This window comes from Strix uralensis, chromosome 3, assembly GCF_047716275.1.
Source record: "Strix uralensis isolate ZFMK-TIS-50842 chromosome 3, bStrUra1, whole genome shotgun sequence".
NCBI lineage: Eukaryota > Metazoa > Chordata > Aves > Strigiformes > Strigidae > Strix > Strix uralensis.
In genome coordinates, this window is record NC_133974.1 from 133,394,320 (window position 1) to 133,403,151 (window position 8,832).

The 8,832-nt window shown below is 40.9% G+C and overlaps 1 long non-coding RNA gene across 3 annotated transcripts in view; it reads right to left on the minus strand.

Moving 5' to 3' along the window:
* LOC141941560 (uncharacterized) overlaps window positions 1-8,832 on the minus strand; it is a 185,755-nt gene that overhangs the window by 175,911 nt on the left and 1,012 nt on the right. The gene's annotated exons all lie outside the window — the stretch shown is intronic.

Below are 8,832 nucleotides of genomic sequence, written 5' to 3' on the forward strand. Positions count from 1 at the left end.
AATTCAATAAATAATAGTCTTTAAGAACTCTTTGAAATGTAACCCTTTATGTGAGACAGCTTCGACACAGAGTCTCCTTTTACAGCTTACATATACAATCCGAGTCATCAGACCATTTAACCAAGGTTGATCGTTGTATAGAATTATATGTTATACCCCAATTTCCAAGATGCTGAGCTTTGGAAACTTTTGCTGACTTTGAAAATAAGATCTAACTGTACAAATAAATGGCACGTAAGTCACTCGCTATGTCCTTTCTGTAGCAAAATAGCTACATGGTTATATTGTACTTTCTCTCCACCCATCTGCACTCATTTTTGCTGTTCCTAAATTTTCATTTTGTGAGAGAGGATCATCTCACTCAAACTCCAATGAATTTCAGTGGCCAGAGGGACTGAGAGGCCTGGGTTATCCCATACCGTGCCCAAGTATGGAATCAAGTCATGCTGAGCCATATACAATCATCAGAAACAGGGTCCTTGTGAGAGTGACTAGTCCCATGTAAGTCCTGAACTGCCTTTTGCCAGTTCCTACTGACCGGGGAGAGAGTCGACCCTGATTGTACCTCAGGCATTACTGAGGTACCTGACGTTATAAGAGAAAATCCCACTCTTTGCCAGTGGGGACACGGTGGTTTTGCTGAGCGAGCAGCCTTCAGAAACGATAAAATCCACAGGGAAATCCTGCAAACGTTGAGTAGTCCACAGAGAGAATATCTTGAAAGTTGCTGTACACAAGCCTCTCTCTTCCCACACAGCACTGACAGCATATCCTTTTGGTCACCTCCTCCCTTTCACATGACAGTTAATGCTGGCTGCCTCAAATCCCCCGGCTGTTCCTCAGAACTATATTGCAACTACTGGGCATAACTACAGTCTTTAGCAGACAGCCACTAGATCCTTCCGTCAGCTGGGAGCCTTGCAGCTCACCTAGCTCAGGATGAACGTCCCACACCTACCTGGCTTGCAGTCACAGAGCAAGCAGAAAGAAGACATATCTACTCCAATCACAAAAAAGACAATGTGGGTGTTTCTATTCCCTCCTTTCACACTCCACTGCCTAAAAATAGTCCATGATCTTCTAAGAAGTCATCTCAAAGTCATAGAGAGAGAAAAACTTATTAATCAACTCCCTGCATACACCTGTTCTGATCTAATGAAAAGCCTTAAAAACCCCTCATATTAATCATAAAACATCAACAATAATTATAAATAAATAAATGCAAGTAAGACTATGCCTAAACCATCTGAATTTTAAAAAACTTCACATATATTTGGACTGGGGAAGCATGGGGAGAGGACGAGCATCCATAGAAAGGAGGTTGGAGATACACTGCAGGCACAACGGCGAAGACAGTGTGCCTGCTTGACCTCAGCCTTCCTTCTCCAGACACACAGAGCAACTTCCAAATGATCACACAAATTCCATTTTAAGCAACTAAAAAGGTTGCATTTTAAAGATTTCTTCTTTATCTCTAAGTGACTTTCTATCAAAGTTGCAAGTTCAGAGAGATTTTGACAAGTCTTACAATTGGTTTTCATTTTGCCACTTGGAAGTTTAAAAAAACCTAAAAACCAAAACCAAAACCACCCTGACAGATAAATGGGACATTATCACACAGTATAGCAAAAGTTGTTTAGACGTGTTCTTCTTCGCTCTCCCCACCACCCCTACTCCCTAATATCAGATAATTGCATATAACTAGTCACCATTACTTCAAACATATTATGCTCTGTTGAAGCATGAAGAGGTTTTCTGGCACTTCTTTGAGTTCAACCGATCTTATTTTCACTTGACAACAGATATCTGTAGGTGCAACTTGTGTAATAGCATTATGGTTTGGCTGTATTGAAACGGCTCCTCAGCAAACCCTTCCTTCTCATGTCACTTTTCAAATAAATATTTGTAACTTTTATCTTGGAAATTCTCAGGTTCACTAAACAAATACAGTCTCTGAACATAGGATTCTTTGTCCTTTATTTATTACAGATCATCTCCCAAGTACATTACTTAAAAAGACTGCAGAATGAAGAAAGGAGACAGTGTGACGAGCTAAAGCACTTAAACATAGACTACTTTTTAAAAGTTTTTTTTCTTGAATAAATTGATATAGTCAAGCCACTTAAACTGCTGGGTCATGTCCATCACTGGAAGAAGCATGTTTCTATAAAAAGGAAGTATAAGTTTTGTCAGAAAACATCAATACTAAAAATCACTAGGCAGACTGCTTGGGTGAAAAGCCGGACCTGCAAAGTCAATGGCACAAGTTCTATTGACTTCTGTGAAGTCGTCATCCCCGGTTCTCTCAGATGACATTGAACTATGGATGTGCTTTGGGCACCTCAGAGGTATAAGGAAAAGGTGAACCCTTTGGTCTTTCCTTTCTTTCACAACACCGAGTGGGCAAAACACAGTCATTCCTGGAAGAGTCTCGTACATTAAAAAAACTACAGTGTTTTAAAGATAGATAGTTAATGACATATTAGCTACAAGTACAAAGATAAGTTTTCACTGAAAAAAAATATTTATTTGCTGTTTGGTCAGGATTTTTTAAGTGGTTTTCCGTTTCCTTGAAAGGATTTAAGCCAATGAGCCAAAACGGCCAAAAATTTCAGCAGTCCTATTACTGGGTACTAGCCATGCCTAAATCAAATACAATGGCCACCAATGTGATTTAAATTCAAATTTTCAGGAAAGACGTTTAGACCCAGGCCTTTGCTTCAAAGCCATCTTTGTACAAAATATTCCTCACAAATTTTACAGAGTGAATTTAACTTGAAAGACCATGATCTGCAAATCTACTCCTAAAAAGGAGAAACTTGCAAAACATTATACGAGCTGCTGCTGTTTCAATGATGGAAAGCAGAACCCAAATACTATAGAGTGCAGCCACGGCCATGATGTTAACATCCATTATGCTACAGCATCAGACACTAAACTGAGGTCTAGCAACATTCAGTGTGCCTTAGAGCTTCCTCTGGTGGGGTGCAGGATGAAATCACTGCGGTCGAGCTGAGATCTATAGAGGAAGCTTTCTCATCCAAACTCACACAAAGAATGAAATGCTGGAGAATGACTGCAGCAAGGGTAGTTTCTAAGATATATAAAGGTTTAAACACCTAGTGTATTGTGCTTTAGTACATCTGACCACCATCTCTCAAATTAAAAACAAGAAACCAGGTAGTGAACTCATACAGTTTCACTACAGCGAGCTGTTTGTTGTGGCATGAAGCAACATACCAGGTTTAACCACTGAACTCCAGGATTGTAAGACCCAATTAGGTATTTAAATTACCAAATTAGGTAATTAAGTGTGGTAATTCTGTAGGAAACAATGTTGCAATGTTGTAGCAACAACCTACCAAAGCTCAGGATAAGGCATTAATAGAGGGGAAGGTGATTTTATCTTAAAACAAGATCAACTTTATAGTCTCCTCCACCCCCCCTGCCAAGCACCAGGACATTTGTACCCAACCCCTCCGCACTGCCACCTTTCAGACACTAACGTCAGCACGCACTTGGGGACAGGATCCCTCGTGATGACACAGAGGAATTTGTGTAGAACGTATGTATAAAATCATTGAAAAAGCTACCCTGAAAGTCTAAGTCCATCTCAAAATGGGACAGAAAGCAAAAGGTACAAAAAAAGAAATCTGTGGGAAGTGCAGAAACAAGAAAGATACAACAATAAAGGTCCAAAAATTCACTTTAACTGCTTTTGTATTGCCAAAAGAACCATGGAAAATAAACAAACATATGCCACATTCCCTAAATTTTCATGTAAATTTCTCCTGCCCCAGACATACTTTGTCTCCCTGCATGTGTTCATTTTCTTTAGCTCTTCCCTCTTCCATCTGCTCTGTCTTTCCCATTCTCTGTCCATCCCCAATCCTGCTGTTTGGATTGATGCCACTAGTAGAACAAAAATATGCACCAACAACTCACTCACAGCCTTCTCAAATACAGACTTCATTTAATTAGGTCTGAATAAGATCTGACTAGTCAGAAAGACAGTCTCTGAGTATATGCAATTGCCAGAGTCGCCAGAGAAAACACAACATTGATGCCACAAGTCAGCCCATGGAATAATATGTGACGTGCCATTTTGTGACAGATACGAGACACACATCTGTGCTTCAGATGTTTGAAAAAAATGCAGTTGTATTGTCTCATACAGATACTGCAAGGAGGCACAAAGTCACTGAAAGTCACATCTACATGTACAAGAGTATAATTTGGTTCGAAGTATTCAGATAATTATCCACAAAGAGCTGCATTTTCTGCTTAATATTGCCAACCAGTTTCAACCCTGCACTTAGATCTACGAATAGGAATGTCTGAATTAGCTGGGCATTGACAATGTGTACGTATAGATACGCAGCTACATGTACACAGGCTGAGTATTACCCTTACCTTTCACATCTGAGGAAGAGAACCCAAGAGAAGCTTCTCTACAGATGTTAGGAGCAGACACTAACATCTGTACAGATAACCTCTTTATTCCATTACTCATAAGCCAAACCGAGAAGAAGCATTAGCATCCTTATTTCAACTCATGAGTTCCATGTTAAATTATATTTTACCTCTCTTTTGCTTTACTTCAGTACTCTTGGTCCTACTTTACAAAATTTACCTATGTTTCCACGCAAGTAACTGAAAATTCAAGTCTTTCTACTCTGATTTTAAATGAAAGGATCATACATTTTAATAGTTGATTCTCTCAAGTGACTGCTGCCAGTTCCTAACTGAAGCTATTAGCAGCTGTAAACTTTCCTTCCCTATAGTTGCTTAACTTCAATGACAATTTTAGATCAGAATTAATTCACATGATTAAATTGGAATATTCAAAATAGAACTATAGAATGATAAAAGCAATGTAGATATTTTAGATAGAACACAAAGTTTTTAATTAAAACACAGAATCTTCAATTTGCTCCTAAATAAAACAGTAACCTTCACTTGATTGATTCTAGGAGTGTTGCTGATATATCTTGTTATAGTGGCATGAATCACATATTAATTAACAATTTGAGTAATTAAAATGTTTTTATTCTTTAAAGATACTAGACACGGAGCCAAATATCTATCATACATGTGCAAAATTTATGGTATCCAGCACTGAAGGAAATTTAGTGCTGAAGGAAATTTAGTCTGGCTGGCAACTTTGAGGTAAGTATTTTAGCTTACTTTTTGTATGATGATATGTTCAGATGGAGTTCATCTAAGAGATAAATCTGTTGTTCATGAGGATATTTTGGATGTAATCCTCACAACTAAAGGTAAACGAAGCCTCTTCCATGTTTACAGGAAATCCACTAGCATTTACAGCTTCTGTTCAAACTCCGTGTTTCTACGAGCTCCAAAAAGCAATTATCTGTGTGCAGAAACATACCTGCACAGCATTGCTTTCTTGTCCTTAGAGAAATTAAGAGTTCCTTAGCGTACTTCAGCAATTCACACATTTATTTTCTTCACACACATAATGACCAAAATCCCACCTTACTCATGCTGGTAACAACAGAAATACATATACTGTCACTATAGTTACTGAAAACATGCTCTAATCTTTGTAATTCATATATAATGAGTGCCTTCAGTTTGTCCCCCTTTGTTGACTACGCAGGCTGTGCCCTCCCTGTGACATTATCCCCCAGCATGGGCTCTGCGCACTGGCCAACTCCCGCTCCTCTCAGGAGACCTGCTGCCGCCTCTACCTTCTGTAGACCTCCCCTCTCCTCCCAGGGGCTTCTCCTTCCCCTAGGACACCGGCTCCCTTTCAGCCTTCTTTATTCAACACCTCCTCCTCACCTTTAGGTTTCTGCCCAGCTGCCCTGAAGAAAGCTCACCCAGGCTGGTCTCCCACACACCTCACCGCCTGCCCACTCACTCGCTTTCAGTTGCGCAAACAACTCGGTGCTTTTTGCTGCCTCCACACGGCTTGATTATTATCTGTTACTCACCTTTTAAATTTTTTTCCTTACATTTATTACTCTTCTGCCATCTTTATTTTGACTCTCCTCCTGAGATCACCACTTGGTGGGGGTGCCCAGGTGCCGGCCGGGCTGTGAGGGGAGGCAGAGGCTGTCCCCTGCTGGCCACAGCCGGTTCCAGGCGGTTCTAGATGGTTCCGGTGGGTTCCAGCAGCCCCAGCCCAGGGCACCACCCGCCCCCTCAGGGGAAGCGGGTTATGAACAGACAAAATGGCCGCCAGCAGTGAGGCATGAGGGGAAAACAATTAAAAATTGAGAAACAGCCCTGTGAGAGCAGAGAGAAGAGGAAGAGGAGGAGAGGGAGGGAGAAGAGGTGCTCCAGGCTTGGGGCTGAGACCAGGGTGGGGCAGGTTCATCTGACAGGCAGTGGTGGAGGTGGTGATGGGGCAGAGACCCTCCTGGTGGAGCTGTGCCAGCCCAGGCTAGCACACAGCAATGTTTAAAAAAAAAAAAAAAAAGAGGAAATATGAAATTGGTGCACAAGTTTGGTACCTATCCCAGGTTTCTTTGAGATTCTTGTCAAAAAAACCCTCTTGAACACCTTGACAACTAGCACATTATACTGTCAACTCTAAACTTCTGATGAAAAATACATATGTACATAAATTTATATGTCACCCCAAGGAGTATAAAAATATACAGGTACTATATATTTCTGTACACCAGTTCTTGCGAATGCTAGCCACAACAACAGAGACTTTCTTGTATACCCGCACAGATTCTGGCTTATGTAAGTTCACTGGGAACTTTTACTCTTATTCCAAACAGTTTTCCCAACAAATCACACGAAAATCAGCAACCCTTTCCTACATTATTCTGGATCTTTAATACTAGAGCACTTCAGATATTCCCTAGCACTGTCAAAGCACAGTGCGTAATATAATTTCACTATCTAAACCTTCCTCCCAATCTGGGTTGAAAACAAGATATTTCTATGTTAGAATCTCTACATTTCCACATTGCGATAACCTTGCTTGTGCGTCTGTGACACACACGAGATATCTTTCATTTCTCCTCAATGGGAAGAGAATGGCTCAACTGCAGACCATAGATCTTAAACAACTGGAGTCAAGTTGCAAAAGCCTGTGTTGGCAGGTCAACAGTTTGAACTCCTTTCTCTACACATCTTCACTTGCCATCAGGTCAACACAAATATTTAAGGGCTGAGCGCAGCTGTGAACAAAGCAAGCCAGTGCTGGTGAAGGGGCACGAATTCTTCCCACTCACACAGCGTGTCTCGCACATGCCATAGCAAACTACCCGAATGCTGGGGCTACTGTCCCTTTACCCTCTCACACGATAGCCACCTGATGGCGGATCCAGCCCACGGGATTCATGACTCCTGTCTGCTTTATTTGTGGGCAATTTTGAATGCTGTCAAAATTCCTCTACGAGGCTGACTCCACCCCTCCACATTTTTCATAATACTTCTCAGCAGTTTAAGTTTTATTCCGACCAAATCTTGTTCCCTGAGGCCTGATGCTTCCAGAATACTGTTTTCTATCACCTTCTGGCAGAATATCTTTCTCCATTATGAATAGGATTACATACATTCCTTAAAGTAGCAAGCATTTAGAATAGTTCTGTCCAAGTATTGTCAATCACTATGTGACATATAGGGAACCTGGAATTCCCTCAGCAGCGGCAAAGACTCCCAAATGCTGTAGTTTTCTTAACTTCCTATACATTATTCTGGGCGTCTTGAACTACAGAAACCTGGGGTCTACAGACTAGTCAGATATAGAAGGATGAGCTTAATGTTGGCACAGAGACATGCAATTTTGCCCTTAATGCACTGCTTGAGAGAAAGCTTTATCTAATACGCTTGCAGCCTGGATCTAACTGCTTGTCTTGACTCAGCATCACACTGTAAGGGCTACACAAACAACTAAATAACTCTGGGATTCCCAAGGTGTGCCTATATGAATATTTTAGATTCAATCCGGAGTGTTTTGAAAGCTAACCTGGAAGCTTCCCTCAGGACTCTACCCCATGCACTCTGCTACTGGGAGACAGCCTGTGAGATCTGACTAAACACTCACGTAAATACTTGTTGAAGCAACAATTATAATTATTCTTTCTCCCAGAGTTATCATCAGCTAAGAGTAAGTAAGAAACAGCAGGAGTGTCATATATCGTGTTCTGCTTTAACAAAAAATCTGGACCTCTGGCTCCTGGAGCTACGGAGAAATTCCTTAACTTCCACCAGATGTAGAATACATATTTTCCTTTCAGGGCAGTTGCTGGAATAAACGTCTAACACTAAACAGTGAATGCTGCTGCAGGCCTGATTTCAGCCAGTCCCCAGCATCCTCTAAAAAAGGTAAACAAACACTAAGTATGTAGAGGATTAATGATCACTAACTGATGTTTTCTTATGAGATCTGGGATAATTCAGTGAGGACTGAAAAGATGAGGGAGGCAGAAATTAAACTAAACACTACTTTCACTGACCTTACATGCCTAGAGACTTGCTTTCATATATGACCTAGGTGCCATGATTAAAGGAGGCAGGAGAGACAGAGCCCCACTGCAGCTTTCAAAGCACACTCATGACATGACAACATTCAGCCATAACAGGAGAAGGCTACACCTGGATCAAATGGATTCTTACTGACCATGGTGCAGAAGGTTAATGTAGGAGCTAGCCTCTGCCTGGAAAAGAAACTAGACTTGTAAATACCACAGATCAGGATCCGTAAGTTTCAAGACAAACAAACAAAAAGTATCCTGTGTCCACGTTTCCCCACAGCATGTTGAAATCTATTCTGAGTATGTAAATCTTTCAGTTTTACTGACATTAGTAAAGGGAGCAGAAAGTAGATCTTCAAATCAGTAAAAT